This window comes from Erpetoichthys calabaricus, chromosome 1 (genome assembly GCF_900747795.2).
Source record: "Erpetoichthys calabaricus chromosome 1, fErpCal1.3, whole genome shotgun sequence".
NCBI lineage: Eukaryota > Metazoa > Chordata > Cladistia > Polypteriformes > Polypteridae > Erpetoichthys > Erpetoichthys calabaricus.
The window spans coordinates 47,517,529-47,536,361 of NC_041394.2; the positions used below are offsets into that span (position 1 = coordinate 47,517,529).

The following is an 18,833-nucleotide window of genomic DNA, read 5'->3' on the forward strand; positions in this document are numbered from 1 at the left end:
GATAGAAGGAATAAAGGTAAGGACATTTTTTTACGCTAATTTTTCTGTCATTTTTTCAGTTACTACAGCACAGTATATTTATGTCCTTTTCCTTTTTCTGTAGTTTAGTTGTGTTTTTATATCCTAGATTATGATTTTGCAAATGTGTTAGGATAGGTGAGTGACTGAAGCTAGGGTGTGTTTCGACTTACAAGAAAATTCGGGTTACATCACTGTCATAGGAATGGAACTGTATCATAACCCGAGGACCCCCTGTATTTGCAAATGCAAATTGTATATAAGATGCCACCGCCATATTGTTCTTCTAACGTAAGCTCATGTTAGTGAGTACCAGAAATTCAGCATTTGCCAGATAATTTTTAAGAATAAAGTAGGCTGTCTGCAAAGAAGTAAATCTTGCGTAGACACTGAAGACATGTAGCTAGGATTTTTTTTCTTTTTTAAAATCAGCATGAATTTAGAAGCAATGCATTTTATTGGAACTTACATAAGCATTGATTCTGCACTAACACATTTAAGTGTGGCTTTCATTAATTCATTTTTTCCAGTGTTTAAAGTTACAAAGAGCATGATACTAAACATACAGTTTTTAAGCACTGCTATACAGTAAATGAAGCTCTTTTGCAGCACTTCAGATTAGTGACTGTTGAGCAGAGAGACCTGAAAGACTAAGTATACAGTGATCCCTACTCGATCGCGGGGGTTGCGTTCCAGAACCCCCCGCGAAAGGTGAAAATCCGCGAAGTAGAAACCATATGTTTATATGGTTATTTTTATATTGTCATGCTTGGGTCACAGATTTGCACAGAAACACAGTAGGTTGTAGAGAGACAGGAAATTTATTCAAACACTACAAACAAACATTTGTCTCCTTTTCAAAAGTTTAAATGTGCTCCATGACAAGACAGAGGTGACAGTTCTGTCTCACAATTAAAAGAATGCAAACATATCTTCCTCTTCAAAGGAGTGCGCGTTAGGAGCAGAGAATGTCAGAGAGAGAGAGAGAGGGAGGGAAGCAAACAATCAAAAATCAATAGGTGCTGTTTGGGCTTTTAAGTATGAATGCCAGAGAGAGAGAAAAAAGCAAACAATCAAAAACCGATAGGTGCCTTTCGAGCTTTTAAGTATGCGAAACACCATGCGGGAAGCATGTCGCTTGACAAAGCAGCTGGAAGGAAACCCAGCAAGGAAGGGAAGGGAACTAGTCTTTCAGCAGTTTTTAAGACGAGCATCCGTATCCTCTAGGGGTGCGAACAGCCCCCCTGCTCACACCCCCTCCGTCAGGAGCAGAGAATGTCAGAGCAAGAGAGAGAGAGATAGAAAAGCAAACAATCAAAAATCAATAGGTGCTGTTTGAGCTTTTAAGTATGTGAAACACCGTGCGGGAAGCATATCGTGCAACAAAGCAACCACAAGCAAGCCCAGCAAGGAAAGTAGCAATGAAGGTAGTCTTTCAGTGTTTTTTGAGGAGTGGCCGTATCCTCTAGGGGTGCGAACAGCCCCCATGCTCACAATATATTTGAGAAATTTTATTTAATACATAATACATGCTCTGATTGTGTAGCTTCTCAGCCATCTGCCAATAGCGTCCCTTGTATGAAATCAACTGGGAAAACCAACGGAGGAAGCATGTACCAGAAATTAAAAGACCCATTGTCCACTGAAACCCACGAACCAGCGAAAAATCCACAATATATATTTAAAAATTCTTACATATAAAATCTGCGATAGAGTGAATCCGTGAAAGTCGAAGTGCGATATAGCGAGGGATTACTGTAATGAATTTTAAATTTGTCAAGTGCACAAACTAATCTAATCAAAGAAGGAACAGAGAAACACACGTTGTAACATGCATTTTTGTCCTGGAAAGATGTCATCTTTCTAGAGTGGTCTGGTGGCAGTACCACCAGGTGTCACTGAAAACCATAACATCATCTTGATATTAAAAGCTGTCTGGCCCATTCTAAAGCACAGCAGGTCCTCATATGTACCCAATATGAAACCCCTGGCTTAAAGGAAGTCCTGGGATCCCTAGTCAGTATTTTTATTTCAATGCCCATGTGGTAATTAAAATAAAATCATTTTGCATTGGCTGGAAGCTTAAAGCTTTATGACCCTTTATCTGCTATTCTCCAGGTTCTAAAACTGTATTATCCCATAGAACCAGTGGTGGTTTATTAGTCTGTAGTCTTTGTGTACCCTTAGAGGTCTCATGGCCTAATGTAAAAGTTTGCTCTCCTTATCTTATAACTTTGTACTTTTATGCTAGCTACTCAAGTATGTTTATGTAGATCCATATTCAATGGTCACTTTTAAAAAGGAGTATGCCAAATAATAATGATAAATCAGTCACTGATCAGTTTAATACAACAGTTAATACTTTCAGACTTTCCCTTTCTGAAACATATACAGATTCACACTAGGACAGACAGACAGACAGACACTTTATTAATCCCAGGGGGAAATTCACATACTCTAGCAGCAGCATACTGATAAAAAAAACAATATTAAATTAAAGAGTGATAAAAATGCAGGTAAAACGAACAATAACTTTGTATAATGTTAATGTTTACCCCCCCGGGTGGAATTGAAGAGTCGCATAGTGTGGGGGAGAAACGATCTCCTCGGTCTGTCAGTGGAGCAGGACAGTGACAACAGTCTGTCTATTAGGGATATAAGTTGCGACAAAGTCATAAAGAGATAGTACCATAGAAGGTACCAAAGTCAAAGAAGAAAAACACTGATTCCTGGTGGGAGTTTCCTTTGTTTACTAACACCCAAATTCTACAAGGCGGCAGTGCTACATGCTACTCTGGTATTAATGCCATTTTGAATAACATAAAATTCATAGAATCTATTATCTTCATATTAGCCAATGCCTAGAAAGTTAGCAATATAAACTACTGCATATACTTATAGTAATATCAAGCAAAGTATTCTGGCACAAGTGAACTTTATCAATAAATTTTTCTGGTACAAGTCACCTACAAGTGCTCATTACTAAGTGAATTAACAATATTACTTTAGTAGTTGTTTATCTTGGTGACCTCTTAAAAGATCAGAACAGCTGAAAATTGTGTACATAGACAGTTTCTTTTGAAAGGTAGCCTTTGGATTTAAAGTACAATGGCCTAACCACTACACCATGTTACTTGCCTAATGCATGCTGAACTAGTACTTATTCAATATTGTTCCTATGAATGGACCAAGTAGGAAACATTTCCTGAACAGCAGGAATAAGAATCTATAATTAATACATGTGGTATAACGGGTGTGGAGCTCAGAAAAAGGTGGCCCATTTTTACATAAATAATTAATTATATAATGACTCACCTTAAATAATAAAGACACACCTACACGTGAAGGTGCAGTCAGTCTCAATTGCTTCATCTTCTTCCTGCGGTGCGCAATAGAGATGCTACCCCACAGAGGTATATAAGGATGAGCCAGCACAAGAAAAGGAGAAGATCAGAGAAGCGGAAAAATGAAGGGAAAGGAGGTTAAACTAAGGAGAGGGAAGAAGGCAGAAAGAAGGGAGCTAGCAAGCAAGAGAGGAGGCAGTTACCAGTAAGGAGAGCGCCCAAAAGAGACCGTGTGGCCAACGTACAAAGCTGCTGATGTGGATTGCTCTGGCTCAGCATCTTATGGAGCTGGAGTGATTGGAGGTGTGAGCAGAAGTCTGGGAAGACAACAGGAGTCAGATGTTCAGATTGAGAGCCTTACTGAGGTCCATGGACATTAAGAACCCGAGCATGGGTCCAGATTGGGAACCCTGTTGGAAGCCAAGGAAACAGGAGGGACCCAGACCTGTAGTTAGAAGGAAAGCTGCGTCTGTCAGAGGAGCGTCTCCACTGCTGCAAACCTTCAAAAGGGGAGAGCAGAGGAGACGTAAGTTTTTAAAGGAATACACCAGGGCTCACGTTTTCATGGACAGCTTCCTGCATTATGTTTGTCTTTAACCTCACTTTTAGTAGATTTATTTATTGGATCTTTAAACCTCAACCAGCACCTTTTACTTTATGAATTATTTATTTATAGAAGAGAACACGATACTTTAGGACACTGATTGATTTTTGAAGTGTTTTTAATAAAAGCACTTCTGCACTTTATTGTACCTACCCCTTGCTTTGTCAGTTTCCTCATCCGCTGGCTCATCCCTCGGGTGTGTTATTAGCGGTAGCAGGTTCAAGATGCTCCCTGGAAGGACCCGTCACAGTACATCTACAAGCTATTCAAAACAATTTACTGCACAAGCCCTCTTATCACCTTCTTCTGAACAATACAATGTTGCAATACAATATTTGCGATATTAATTCTATATTCTCTAACTCCTGGTGCTCCTATGCTCAAAACTCAAATTATCAGCTAATACAGATTCATTTTATAAACTGATCATACCGGTGTGCAAAAAAAAAAAAAAAAAAAAAAAAAATCAGCTAATACAGATTCATTTTATAAACTGATCATACCGGTGTGCAAAAAAAAAAAAAAAAAAAAAAAAAAATTTGCTCCGGTCAACCATTTGAGATGTTCTCTATAGATATGAATGTGTTGAATCTAAATCTGGAAACAATATCGCTCTATCACATCCAGTTTTCGAAGTTTGCATACTTTAGTACATTTCAAATTCCAGGATTTTTAATGACTTTTACAGTACCAACCAGGCCAAATACAGAGTTACTTTACAATGACTATCCACTGCAAAATTACATTAACCTAATAAGAACACATACAGTTAGGTCCATAAATATTTGGACAGAGACAACTTTTTTCTAGACTTCAGGCTGTCATTGCCAGCAAAAGGTTTTCAACCAAGTATTAGAAATGAACATTTTGTTTCCAGTTATTTAATTTGTCCAATTACTTTTGAGCCCCTGAAATGAAGGGATTGTGTTAAAAAAATGTTTTAGTTGCCTCACATTTTTATGCAATCGTTTTGTTCACCCCACTGAATTAAAGCTGAAAGTCTGAACTTCAACTGCATCTGAGTTGTTTCATTTAAAATTCATTGTGGTAATGTACAGAACCAAAATTAGAAAAAAAATTGTCTCTGTCCAAATATTTATGGACCTAACTATGAACTCAAACCAGGGTTCATACACTTTAGTACACACACACATATATACATACACACAAACACACACATATATTTTATATACAGTAATCCCTCCTCCATCGCGGGGGTTGCGTTCCAGAGCCACCCGCGAAATAGGAAAATCCGCGAAGTAGAAACCATATGTTTATATGGTTATTTTTAGAATGTCATGCTTGGGTCACAGATTTGCGCAGAAACACAGGAGGTTGTAGAGAGACAGGAACGTTATTCAAACACTGCAAACAAACATTTGTCTCTTTTTCAAAAGTTTAAACTGTGCTCCATGACAAGACAGAGATGACAGTTCTGTCTCACAATTAAAAGAATGCAAACATATCTTCCTTTTCAAAGGAGTGCAAAGCAAGCAGTCAAAAAAAAAATCAATAGGGCTTTTTGGCTTTTAAGTATGCGAAGCACCGCCGGTACAAAGCTGTTGAAGGCGGCAGCTCACACCCCCTCTGTCAGGAGCAGGAAGACAGAGAGAGAGAGATAGCGAGAGACAGATAAAAAAAATCAATACGTGTCCTTCAGGAAGCAGCTGCACACAGCCCCCCTGCTCACACCCCCCCCCACGTCAGCGCAAGAGAGAGAGAGAGAGAGAGAGAGAGAAAGTAAGCTGGATAGCTTCTCAGCCATCTGCCAATAGCGTCCCTTGTATGAAATCAACTGGGCAAACCAACTGAGGAAGCATGTACCAGAAATTAAAAGACCTATTGTCCGCAGAAACCCGCGAAGCAGCGAAAAATCCGCGATATATATTTAAATATGCTTACATATAAAATCCGCGATGGAGTGAAGCCGCGAAAGGCGAAGCGCGATATAGCGAGGGATCACTGTATAGTGTTTTTTTTTTACTTTTCCATTACCAACCAGCACAAAAATTCCAGGATTACTTAACACTTCAGTTATGAATATCCATAGCAAAATTACATGAACCTAATTAGGAGTGTGCGATATGTATCATCTCAGATAATATCATAATTGTTGTTTAAACAATGTGCAAGCTGAAATTATCGAGTATGTCACTCACTTTGCAAAAAATAACCAAAAATATGCCTCTTTGTATGTTACGTCATCAGTGTTCATTGTGTTAACCGTGACAGGAGGAATTGTACTGGCAGAGTTTGAGATGTTTGAGATTTCAGCCTGTTAATAATAAACATTAACAGATAAAAGAGTTTAGTGTGCTTTCATTTCCTCTTCTTGGCATGTTCACACGAAGCAGCATATCACGAGTCACAATACAGAAGCCTCAGAGGTTAATTCAAAGGCAGCAACCACTAGTACAGCGCATGCAGTAAACACCAGTTACAATGGAATAACTTAAAGTCACATGCAATCGCATTCACTTTCTTTCCTTCCTCATATTGCTTGATCACCTTTATTTTTTTTGTCGAGATCAATTGCCTTTTTTTCTGTAAGATAAATGCAACTGAGTCACTGTATACGAAGCTGACGTGGCGAAAATAGTCATTCATCTATAAAATGCAATTTAAGTGAAATTGATCTATTACAGTTCCCCATGTGTGTCAGGCAAAAAAAAAAATCTGAATGAATAATTAACCCATTCGTTCAAATTACATAATTCAAACAAAAGAGCACATTTTATTTTGCAAGCTGTCTTGGTTGGGGGGGTCCTCGATTCCAAAGCAGATTTTTTACTTTCATTATTTAAAACACTCACACATATCCCCACTTGCTTGTCCCACCCCTAGGCTGTAGAAGTTGGAGCAGATGACGACAAGGGAGGGAGCAAAAAAGAAAAAAAAAAAGAAAAAGTATTTTAGCTGGTACTTCAAAAAAACAAAAACAAAAAAAAAAAACATAAGAATTCAGACAAGGCTAATCTCTACACATTGCCATTGAAAAAATGTTCAAGAGCTACTTGATGATACCTGAGGAGGACAAAAATCACCTTGAGTAGTGGAAAACGCAAGAAGCACATTTCCCAAATTAGAGAAACTTTCAAAAAAGGTACCTGTGTATCCCTACCTCACGTAGACCATCTGAGAAGGCTTTCAGCACTGAAGGAAATGTTGTAACATCTAAACCTGCTGCTTTGAAGCCAGATTCTATAGACAGACTGGCGTTTGTTACACAACTTGAAGTTTCCTCTGTAGAATTTTTACAATTGTTTTTCTGACATCTTTGTGCAATATTGGACTGAATATTTTAATAAATGCTCTTAATGTTTTTGCTCTGTGCAGTATCTGACAGAACTTTGCATTTTTACACTATAGTACAGTATGTTAGATTTTTGTTCTTGCTTATATGCTGCACAATTTACCTTACGGCACAGCGGTTTATGTTTATCCAGACTGTAATGTTCATGTCTTATAGTTCAATTATAATTAGTATTTTATTCCCTTTGGATTCATATATTGTTTACATTTAGGGTTTAAAATACTCTCATTATAATAGTTTTGTTGGTCTTTTGTGTATATCCTGTAGGCCACTTTTAAATGGTTAAGTCATACTTGCACTGTTTTGAGTTCAGTAATACTTTGACTGGTGCTTTTAATGTTTTTGTGTTATTTTACTTCAGTTTTAAGTAAATAAATAAGACTTGTTTAAATTAACGGTTGGTTCTATTAATTACATTAGTAAGATACAATTAATATCCTATTAACAAGAACAAGTTAGATCAATAAGACTTTTACAAACACCTTTCTAAAGGATGCAAAATATCGTCTAATCATTATCGTTGAAGTCCCAGAAAAAATCGAGATATCATTTTTTGCCAATATCACACAGAAAAGTTAATAAGAACACAAATTAAGTCAAACACATGGCCTATTTTGAATTAAAATTTTAAATCCTGGTTTCTTAAAAATCCATGTTTACATGGGCAAGTAATCTTTTGGAGTTCTCTTATGTCAAAATACTCCGAAATCAAACTGTGCTTAAATGTCATTATCAGTCACCAAAAATAAGCATGTGGGAATGTTCTTGTATTTTATAAATATATTTTGTCAAATTGACACTTTATTGATAGGATGCTGCCGAAATAATAATACAGCCCTCATTACTTTTAATGTGTTTTACTCCTTATCTCGAGATTGTGTTGCTGAGTATAGCACAGTATGTTCAGCTCATCAGCATAAATTTAGTGAATTCTGAAATACTGAGACGGATTATTTCAGCCAGGTCAAAGCATAACACGATAACCAAAAAAATCTGTCTCTGCAAATCTATTTTGTGAACACTGACACCGTGGGCTGCTGAAAGTGTGCGCAAAGCAAGTACCAGATAAAGTGTAACAGATATGGCTAAATCAGTCAGTCATCAACATAAGACAAAAAAAAAAAAAAAAAACCCTAACGGTCTCTGTAAGCTTGTTCCGTTTGTATTAAACCATTTGCATAGTCTTCAAGCAACTCCAAACAAGCCATGTTGTGTCATACCATTAGACAGGGCATGATATTAATAGCTGTCTGTGATGATACAGTGCCACATCAACACGTCAAAAAGAAAAACAGTTTTTGATATCCATTATGAAGTTAGTTAAAAACAAAAAAAAAATCAAAAACATTTATGCATGCTTTAAAAGTGAAATTATGTGATTAATTAGAGGAGATGTAATTGTTTAACTTGTATTGTGATGCATTTGTAACAGAAAATAAAAGATAAAGAGATGAATCACTTTTAATACAATATCCTACAGAGTCCTTATGAATGAAGTAGGCTTTGCATTCATTCTCTAATTGTAATAAGCACAGCCACCCATTTTATAAGTAGTGTATGCATTTCAGGTTTGTGGGGAAAACCTCACATGGATCTACAGTTACACACATAGTACCATGGGTTGCGAGTGGGAGGACTGGCAGTGATAACAGATTGAGCAAGAAAACATTGAGGCATGATTCAAATGAAGTGGCTATTTGCTTTTTCCACACCAGCAATGATAGGAGCTACTCTGTTTGTTAATATTAAAATATAATGAATTTAGTGTTTTACAGCTTCATATTAATATGACCTGTACCGTATTAACTGATACTGCATAAATCGACAAACCCCACTGCTACCAAGGCAAGCAAAACAACATACTTCATTACTAAATATGAATATGCTATCACTGAATTTGTGTCGTTTGTTTGTTCATTAGTATAACCCATAAATGAAAGCACACATTATATATTTGAACAGTACAGTATGTTGAAGAATGTAATGCTGTCTCAGTTATTAATTTATTGAATACAAGTAGTAACAATAATTTCTTAATTATAGATTTGTACACAGGTATAAGCAATACAAAAGTGAGACTAATTACACAAAAAACCTTGGAGAAAAAAAAAAAAAAAAAAAAAGCTGTTTAACATAAGTTCTGAAATAAAGGATCAAGTTCTATTTCACACAGGAAGCTTTCAATTTGGGATAAATGTACAAAAAAAATGAGGGTCTAATTTATATAATTAAAAGCCCCAGGAGTTTGTGACATTTACAATTTGAATTCAACAGTCATCTGTTAAATAATACTCTTTAGTAATATTTTTTAACCAGCTAACAAATGTCCTCTTAAAATTTGTCTTGGAAAGCATGTTTAAAAAAAAAAAAAAAAAACAGCTTTAAAATGTTTGTTTAAAACTAAATATCCTAAATTATATTGGAATTCACTAATTCAACAGTACAGATGTAATAATGTTAGAATTTTTATTTTTAGTATTGATTTTACATAGTATTTTACAGTGCTGGAGAGAAACATCAGAGAATATTAAGTTTGTGCATATGCTAAAATAAATCAGGTACTTCATGATGTATCGTTCTTTATAAACACTGGGCAAAAATCGACCCAAGATTTTAAACTCATATTCCCCCCCCCCCCCCCACTGATGGAATCTCAATCTCTGTCACATATGTTCAAGCCATGCATTGTACAGTGGAACCTCGGGTCACGAACGTCTCGGAACACGTACATATCGGGTTACGACCAAAAAGTTTGCCAAACTTTTGCATTTGTTCACGACCACACACTCGGGTGACGAACAAGCCAGTTTTCCTTTCGGTTTGTACGCGCTGATGATTTCTGCACGTGTTCAGTCTGTCCCTGTGCATTCGCTGTGAACTCTTTGTGCTCTATTTCGCTTCCCTTCCGGTTCGTACACGCAGGTGATTTACGCACATGTTCAGTCTCTTCCTGTACAGTACATTGTTCTCGGTCAGATGTGCATCGCGCAGAGGGACTTTGTGATATAGCAGGTCCACTGCTCACATCAAGAGGCCAGTTTTAAATAAATAATCGCCGCACTTGCAGCTTAGCGAGGGGGCATGGTGGTTGAGTGGTTGAAGAAGTTCCAGAGGAATTCGTGGTGTGGGTATTTCTCAGCTAAGTGCACAGCTGGGGAACCGTCCACATCCGTAATTGGTCCCAGAGCTGCTGAATGCTACAGCTGCCACATCCTCTTCATAAATAGAAGCGCAAGGCGGCTAAAGGGAGGAAAAAGAAAAGAAAGACGGTGGTTGCGGAGTGAGGTAGTAAGCAGGAAACAGTGTGGAAAGAACCGGTGTGAGCAAGCGAGCGTGTGCTTGCAGGCAGGCAGCTGGACACTGAGCCCAAGCAGGGGTGTTTGGCTGATACTCGGTGGGGCAGAAGGAAGCGGTAACTCCTGCTGAGCGATCAAGGAGCTGGAGTGACCAGAAGAAGGACAGCTGGCCGCTGGAGTCGTGAGGCTTGGGCGGTGAATTCCCTGACGTGGGCGTCCTGGTCGCCAGGGAAGTCAAGTCTCAGTCTGGAGAGTGCGCGACCGAAGCCAGGGATCGGGAGGCCACCAGACCAGAAGGAAGAAGGAAGGACAGCTGCAGGTAGAGTGGCTCCCCTGTTGCGAAGCCTGGATAGGGAGAAGCGGGGGGTCACCAGTTAAAGAATGCACCGGGCTTGTTTTTAAAGAGACTGTTTCCAGCATTGTTTTAACCTCGTTGTATTTAATGAAGACTTATTTCTATTGGATTTTAACCTCCACTTCACTTCTGTTTTTATGGGATTATTTATTAAAGGATTCTGAAAGCACTGAACTTTATTTAATTTGGACTTTGTTTTTGATTGTTTTGTTGATTTTCATAAAAGCACTTGGCACTTTTTGCACCATCCCCTTGCTCCATTGTAGTGCCTCACTGTTGTGCTCATCGGTAACATTACCGACGGTGACGGGTTTAAGGGCTCCCAGAAGCGAGATGGGAGCATGCAGCAAAACCGCATCATCACAGCCTTTACCTCAAAACTGTAATCTCCTCCCCACCCAGTTCCTCCTCACTTCCTTCATGCCAGAACTTGACTCATGCAAGGTTAGTTATTTTGGTTGTTTATGGTTAGTTTTTGTATAAATTAAGGATTATACAAATGTTCATTTTTTTCCTGTGCTTAAAACTCATTAAAAAAAAAAAGTGTTTACAGTGAGCAGTTCGTAAGGCTGTAGCGTGAACTCTTGCAATGTTAGTTTTCTCTGTTCAAGGTTTTCTCAGTGTTATTCAAAGGTTTTACATTTAGTTTACTATTACACTGTGCATTCTATGGTATAATTAACTATTTTTGTGCTTAAAAAAGCTTTAAAAAATATATATTTACATACAGTTCGCATGGTCCGGATTAATTGTATTTACATACAATCCTATAGGGGAAATTACTTCAGGTCACGACCAAATCGGGTTGCAACCAGAGTTTTGGAACGAATTATGGTCGTGACCTGAGTTTCCACTGTACTTTGATTTTTATGAATGCCACATCTAGTTTACTTAGATGATAGTTGGGTAACTACTTGATAGATATACTTTTACTTTAATAACTAAATCAGTTTTGTATTATACTTCCAAATGCTGTGGCAAGAATCAGGATGGCATTCTAAATAATGATTAAAACTGACTTTTGCACTATTGCACACCCCTCTATAAATTTTACATTTTCCATCTATCAATTTTCTTAGCAGTTTCCAGCACACTAGAAACTGGACTCCATCTCTTGCCTGCTTCAGACATAAGGCTGGAATATTCCCAAAACAATTATGATAAAGAATCGTGAGATATTGCTCTCATTCATTGAAGTTCACTGAATTCTATACACGTTTCCAATCATTAGCTGAATCTGATCATTTCCATTTGAAGGCTGTGAAGTTACCATCAGTGAATTTAATTTCAGCCTCTGGCCAGAATCTTGCTTTTTCTATTTGTATAGCAAGCAGGGCTGGGCAATATGAACTTACATTACAGTTTCTTATTTGACCGACGCCTGTATTCAAGACGACTTACAACATTTATGATACAATTGGTTACATTTCTTTTGATTTTCTAATTGGAGCATAGGTAGGTCAAGTGACTTGCTCATGGTCACACAGTGCCAGTAGCAGAATATGAACCCACAACCTTAAGGTTTAAAGTCCAAAGCCTTAACCACTACACCACACTGCCTGCCTAAACTGATACTGTGCTCATTTTGAACAAAAATGTGATTTTCTATAAATCTCAACATGCTTTCAAAACACCTTAAAGACTAAACATCAGCATTATATGCATTATAGGCCCATAAACTTGGTATATTTTTTCACATTAATAATTTGAAATATTAACAAAGGAAGCTGCCCCCAAAAGTAACAAAATAACTCCTAAAGCATGTTTTTTTCAAATCATGTTATTTTATGTCTCCCCTACTTATTTTTAAGTTTCCTGTACATGTACTGTGTTCAAAATTTTGCCTGCCTTGCTGGTATCAGTGTCTGTTGTCTGTGTCTGTTGATCAGTAAACAGCTCTCTCACACTCACTATCTCATTTTTAGGCTATTTCAGATAAGCACATTATACATTTTTTTATGATTTGCATCATTTGTAATGGTTCTAGATTATGTATTTGCAAATACATGCCTTTTTGGACTCTGGTCAGAGAGTCACAGAACAGAGGGCAATAGTACATCTAATCCTTTAATTACTTATTTTCTAAATATAAAGAAATCCAGTTCTTCAGTATGATGACATTAATTTGTATAGGTAATTTAAAATAAATGATGAAACCACAGTTAAACTACCCAAACAATGAGTAAAATAAAATATCTTTACAGTGCTCTTGACAGCTCAAGTTAAAACAGTTTTGTAAAAGTTATTAACCAGTTCTTAAAACAGAATTACAAACCAAATCTAACAATTAACAAAAACCTATAGTAAAATGATCTGCATTTATCTACAAAAGCACACGGACAAACATTTCCCAAATACGGCCACATACAGTGTTTAAAGACGATGAATGCTTGCTAGAAAGTAATATATAAACAAACATAAATATGATAAACATTGTATAGATATTAGTTAAGTCTTTTAGATCAATCAAGTTTTTTTTTAAACTTTATATATTCTTACTTCTGACACACACAACTTGAGAAATGTTATAAGTTAAAAAGTTTGTTAACCCTATGACTGATAAAAAAAACAAAGAATACTATGGAGGGATGTTGTTTTTATTCCTACTTGTAATGTTTCAGTAGCAGTGAGTGCATGAAATGAACATATGATGGCTTACATGTTCCACGGATGTGTTACTGCTGGTGTGTTATGAATATACATCAAAAAACTAGCTAGTGTAGTTATTTCATCACTGATAAAAGTAAGAGTATTTTCTGTGCAGAAGTTAAGTGGAAAAAATGTGCTTTGTAATACAATAGTCACTGCAGCTCTTAACCCCCAAACCCCCGCCGCTGCTTGTCTGCTAATACGATATCCAACAGAGCAGCAAACATTTTATGCAATTTTGCTTAGCAGGGACTAGTTTTGCCAGGGAAGCAGAAGAACACACTGTATGCACTTTACATGCCAGCATAGCCTTTTCATATGCAGTATAATTTTTTACTTTTAGATGCTGTACTTCTTGAACTGTCATCCTGAGAAAAAAATCAAACCATTGATGTAGACACACTTAGAAAGACCAGTGGACATTTTGTGGTTTTTTTTTAAACATTCAGAAGAAAATTTAAGTGCTGAATATTGTGATATTGGCTATTGCATATTAATTTTTTTTAAATATCAAATCAAAAATTTAATACACTGCCCAGTACTAATGCAAAGCTAAAAAGAGTTAGAGCATCCATACACCATGTCAAAGATCTCTTAAAACTAGGGAGATTACCTTTGTTCAAACCACAAAGGTTAACAATTACTGGGGCCCAAAAAAGCACAATATTAAAACTTAACTGAAAGGAAAAATGACAGGTGGCGGGAAGGTTGCTTATGGTGAGTCCCTTCAAAAATTTGAATGGTTACAGAAATGAACTTAACATTCTTTAATGGTACCGTGTTTATAAAATGCATGTAATAACATAACATCCTCAAACCAGCTTACTCAAATTTAGTGTTCCAAGTTGGTCAGCATTAGATACAAAGCAAGAACCTGTGCTGGATGGGTAACCAGTCCATCACAGGCCCATATACATGATAATAGTTAACTCTAAGGAAACTCATCAAAATTTATGAGTAGGGCAGAGCCTCCAACAAAAAAATCAATGGCACACAAAAAGCCATAAATACAGTTTTAGAATAAACTGGAACTGAACTATTGCTCGAAACAAGTGATGGTGATGACAATGTGGTTGACATGGAAAGTAAAAGTGTTGCATGATACGCCACTTTATGAAAGAACCACCATAATATGCCTGGTGAATCTGGCTGTGTGAAGCTTCCCCATGGTGAAACAGTATCTGCATGGAAAAAAAGGCAAAGTAATTGTGATCAAGTGTAAGAACAACCAAGATGTCATCCCCCTAAGCATTATTCACAAAGTGACAACTGTTAATATCAGGTCCAATCTGCCAGCATTACAATATTTTTAGTTTTGGTAAATGTTTTTAGTGTACCATCAGTATTATTATTTTTTTTAAATTGTCAGATTAAGAATATACAATAAGCAACAAAGACATTTTTATGTTATTTATATAAAATAAACAGATCTAACATTTCATTTTAGTGCTTACTAATATTAATTAATAATACAAAGATTTTAATTTAGACAAAATATCTTACTTCCTTAAAAATAAATATAGGAACAGGGAGAAACTTAAGAGTATAGCCAAATAGCAGACACAGCCTGCACATTGACTCCGGAGTTGCATTTACATTTATTTATTTGGCCAACACCTTTCTCCAAAGTGACTTACAAGATTCGAGATACAATTCATTACATTTGGCAGGTGAAGTGACTTGCTCAGGGTCACAAAGTGGCAGGATCTGAACACAGAACCTCGGGGTTTGAAGTCCAAAGCCTTAACAACTTCACCACCATGCCACTATTTTGTTCTTTTTTGACCTGAAGCAGTATGTAAATTGTGAATAATTCTTCTGATCCTAATTCATAACTATGTAATTTTTGTGAATTAAAAGTATTTAAGTTTTGGGATTTTCATTTTTTTATATAATATCAAAGCAAACTACTATTCTTACATAAAAATAAGTATAAAATCATTTTTCTTGCATAAACAAAATTAAAAAAAGACACATCCTTCACCTACAAAAAAAATAAATAAAAAAAAAAAATCAGTGATCACATGTGAAAATCTCAAAATAAAGTATAAGGGATAGGGAATTTAAGAAACACCACCTTTAGCTGTTTGTACCTAATCATGTTTCTGTACTTAACAATATATGACTGAAGATCCAAGATCATACACTACTTCACAGCATTGGCATACTTGTGGTGGGCCCTGATCAGATGATATAAATGTTTTTGGAGGCCTGATAATAAAAAAGGTTTGAGAGCCCCTACAATAAACTATTTACATTTACATAAACAATACTCATATCAAAATGTTACACTGTAAACTATTGGAAGATATTGGAAAAAATGGACATTGTAATTTTTTTCTGTGATATATATTGCAATATTAAAAAAAATCCATGAATTTTAACCAGTTGACCTGAATAGCTCCATTTTCAAAGAATAGATCATTCTAGAATGTTTGGGGTGATCTTAAATGGTGAATGCATCGGCTTTATAGAAAATAAAAAATTTAAAAAATGAAAAATGACTCTTTAACACCTTTTGTATGTATGACCTTCCTCTCTTTACCTCTAATGCTATATAACCAGCATATTTAGTGGAGTCAGAAAATACAAGAAATGCTTCAAGAAGCTTCATTTGCATATACCCATCTGTCAATGAAGCAGGATGTTGTCTAGAAGGGATAAAGAAGATTACAGAAGGCTATATATCTGTACTCTGGTTAAAACAGCATTAAACTAAGGGGTAAGGAAGCTTCATTTTTACATAGCGAATTAGCATGAGTAATAAAATATGCCATTTAACATTTTATTTAAAAATTAAACCTATTTTTTTGGTAAACAGCAAAATAGTAAACATATTTTAAACAACATTATAAAAATACAATAGCAGCTATACACTGAGTGGTTTTCAAAAATACAACAAAATAAATATAATTTATAAAACAAATAACTTAAAAGGTTAAACTGAACTAATAAATAATATCAATTTGTAATAAACAACAAAAATCAACACAAACATTTTGTCGTGCAAAATGTTTTTGAACTTAACTCCTCTTAGCAAGAGTGCCAAAGTAAAACAAAGTTTTGGTCATCATAGCTAAACAAGATGAAATGAAACTTCTCAATTGCACAACATCTGGTTTCCTTCTTAACAGACTACTTAGATTAGACTGGTATTCTTGGCTAGAAACCACTATCTACTATTGCTGACTTAAGACAATAAAATTGGTAAGTGATAACGTTGCCACCTCCACTGAAAATCCTCTGATGGGAAGCTCGTAGCTAGAATACACAGATACTCGAGGGCAAGCTTGGCAAGTCGTTCAAAGTTCACCTTGTGCGATTCCCACCATGAAAATGGATCTTCTTCTTCTTTGTCTATGGATGGTGTTAGCAGGTACTTGTTTAATTCAGCTTCCCTACGGATCAGAGAGGAATCGCCTCTTGTTGCAACTTCACTTTGTTAAAAGAAACTTCCCAAGGACCTCTTGGCTTTCTTTGTTTGGGACTTGTCAGCAACTGTGTCTTCCACTTCAGTGCTGCAGCTTGGGATCTCTTGGCATTCAATCATTTCTGATGTCACTCTGGCCTTGATTTTGACCTTGTTGTCTGCACTGATTAAGTAAATTTTGAACCGGGGGTCCAAACAAGATGGCATGTCTAGCAGCTCCTCAGAAGCTTCATGTTTATATTTCTTATTAAGTTAGCCTAACATCTTGCTCTTCAACTTCTTAGTCAGGTCTGTGTCTTCCTCTTACATTAGTAACATTGAAGTGTTAAACAGGTGAAGAACTGGCTTCACACTGGTGACACTAATATAGTCTTCTTCTGAAAGTGCATCTGTGAAGTCCAGGAGTGGGGCTAGTGACTTGTTGATAGCCTCCAAGACATCTATATCTTGCCAGGAAGGAAATAGATGTCTCACCTTCTTGTCTGCAGACAGAACCTGAGTTAAAGCTTCCTGCTGCTCTAGTATCATCATCTGTTTGGAACACCATCTTGTTTGGCATTCTAATATGAGGGAATGAAATGGTAGATTGAATTCCTTCTGGGTTTTATCCAAAGAACTTTTGGCCTTCCAGCTGTGATAGAAGTGACCCAACAGCTTCTTGCTGACCCCTGTTATACAGCTGGTGCATTCATCCTTTTTCAATGTATTGTCAAAGGGGAAAAAAAACAAAGTACATATTAAATGGAAACACATATTTAAATTTAAACAACAAAGTGCTTATACATACAAATAACTATGTTTCTGCAACTGCATAAACTACTGGTTATTTAAAGATGAAATATATAGTTTTACAAGTTTTAAAAAAACTATAAAAACCCAATCACTCTCAAAGAAGATCACTGTCTTATGAGTTTTATATTAGTGATGTGCCCTCCAGTTTTAATTCAATTGTTTAAAAATTAATAGTTTATGAAACTTACATTTTAAAATTCAAGATTCAAACATTTTCACATAGAGATTTACAGGTAGAACATGCAGTGAAATGCAAGTCTGACTAACTTCAGATTGTGCCAATTAAAAGAGAGGACTAACAAAAAAGTTATATGAAAATAATCTTGTTTTCAAACAGTAAGCTAGAAGACAGTGTCATTGTGAAAAATTATTATTATTTTTTTTTTTTTACAGTATGGCTAAGACAATATGTGCAATTAACAGAACAAGTAGTACACGGTGAGCCAAAATGAGGTACCACATTTCTCAAGGTCATTGCACGAGGTAGAGGCAGCCTAGTGGGTTGGGGTAGGGGTCCTTTGATAGCCAATCCCTTGTAGTAGTTTTCAGTCAGCAACATGCCTTGGTCTGGTGTGCACCATGCTTTCACTGTGTCAAAGCGTTCTTTAAAAACAACGGATCTACCATCACTAAGAAACGCATCTTCCAGACGCACTTCAGCATTCCTCCTAACAGTGACATCCCAAATCGGAAAACAATTCTTCAGTGGGTGGCAAAATCTCCAGGCTGTCCTTGGACTGTACAAACGCCTGAAAACATCCAAGCTGTAAGGGCATCAATTTTGCAGTCTCCTGGACGTTCAGCACACAAACATGCTTCTGCCTTAGGCATTTCCAACACATCTTTGAGGAGGATTTTGCATGAGGATCTTGATTTCCATCCATACAAAAATGATGATAGTACAGGAACTCACTGAGAGAGACCGAGAAAGCCGTAGAGAGCTGTGCGCGAACATTCTGCATACCTTTCATCGAGATGCCATTGTCATATGCAGCGACGAGGCACATTTCCATTTGAATGGTTGCATAAATA

General features: G+C 36.5%; 1 protein-coding gene across 2 annotated transcripts in view; it reads right to left on the minus strand.

Moving 5' to 3' along the window:
- The window catches only part of LOC114649480 (serine/threonine-protein phosphatase 2B catalytic subunit gamma isoform-like), a 240,364-nt gene that overhangs the window by 192,968 nt on the left and 28,563 nt on the right, over positions 1 to 18,833 (minus strand). The window lies entirely within an intron of this gene.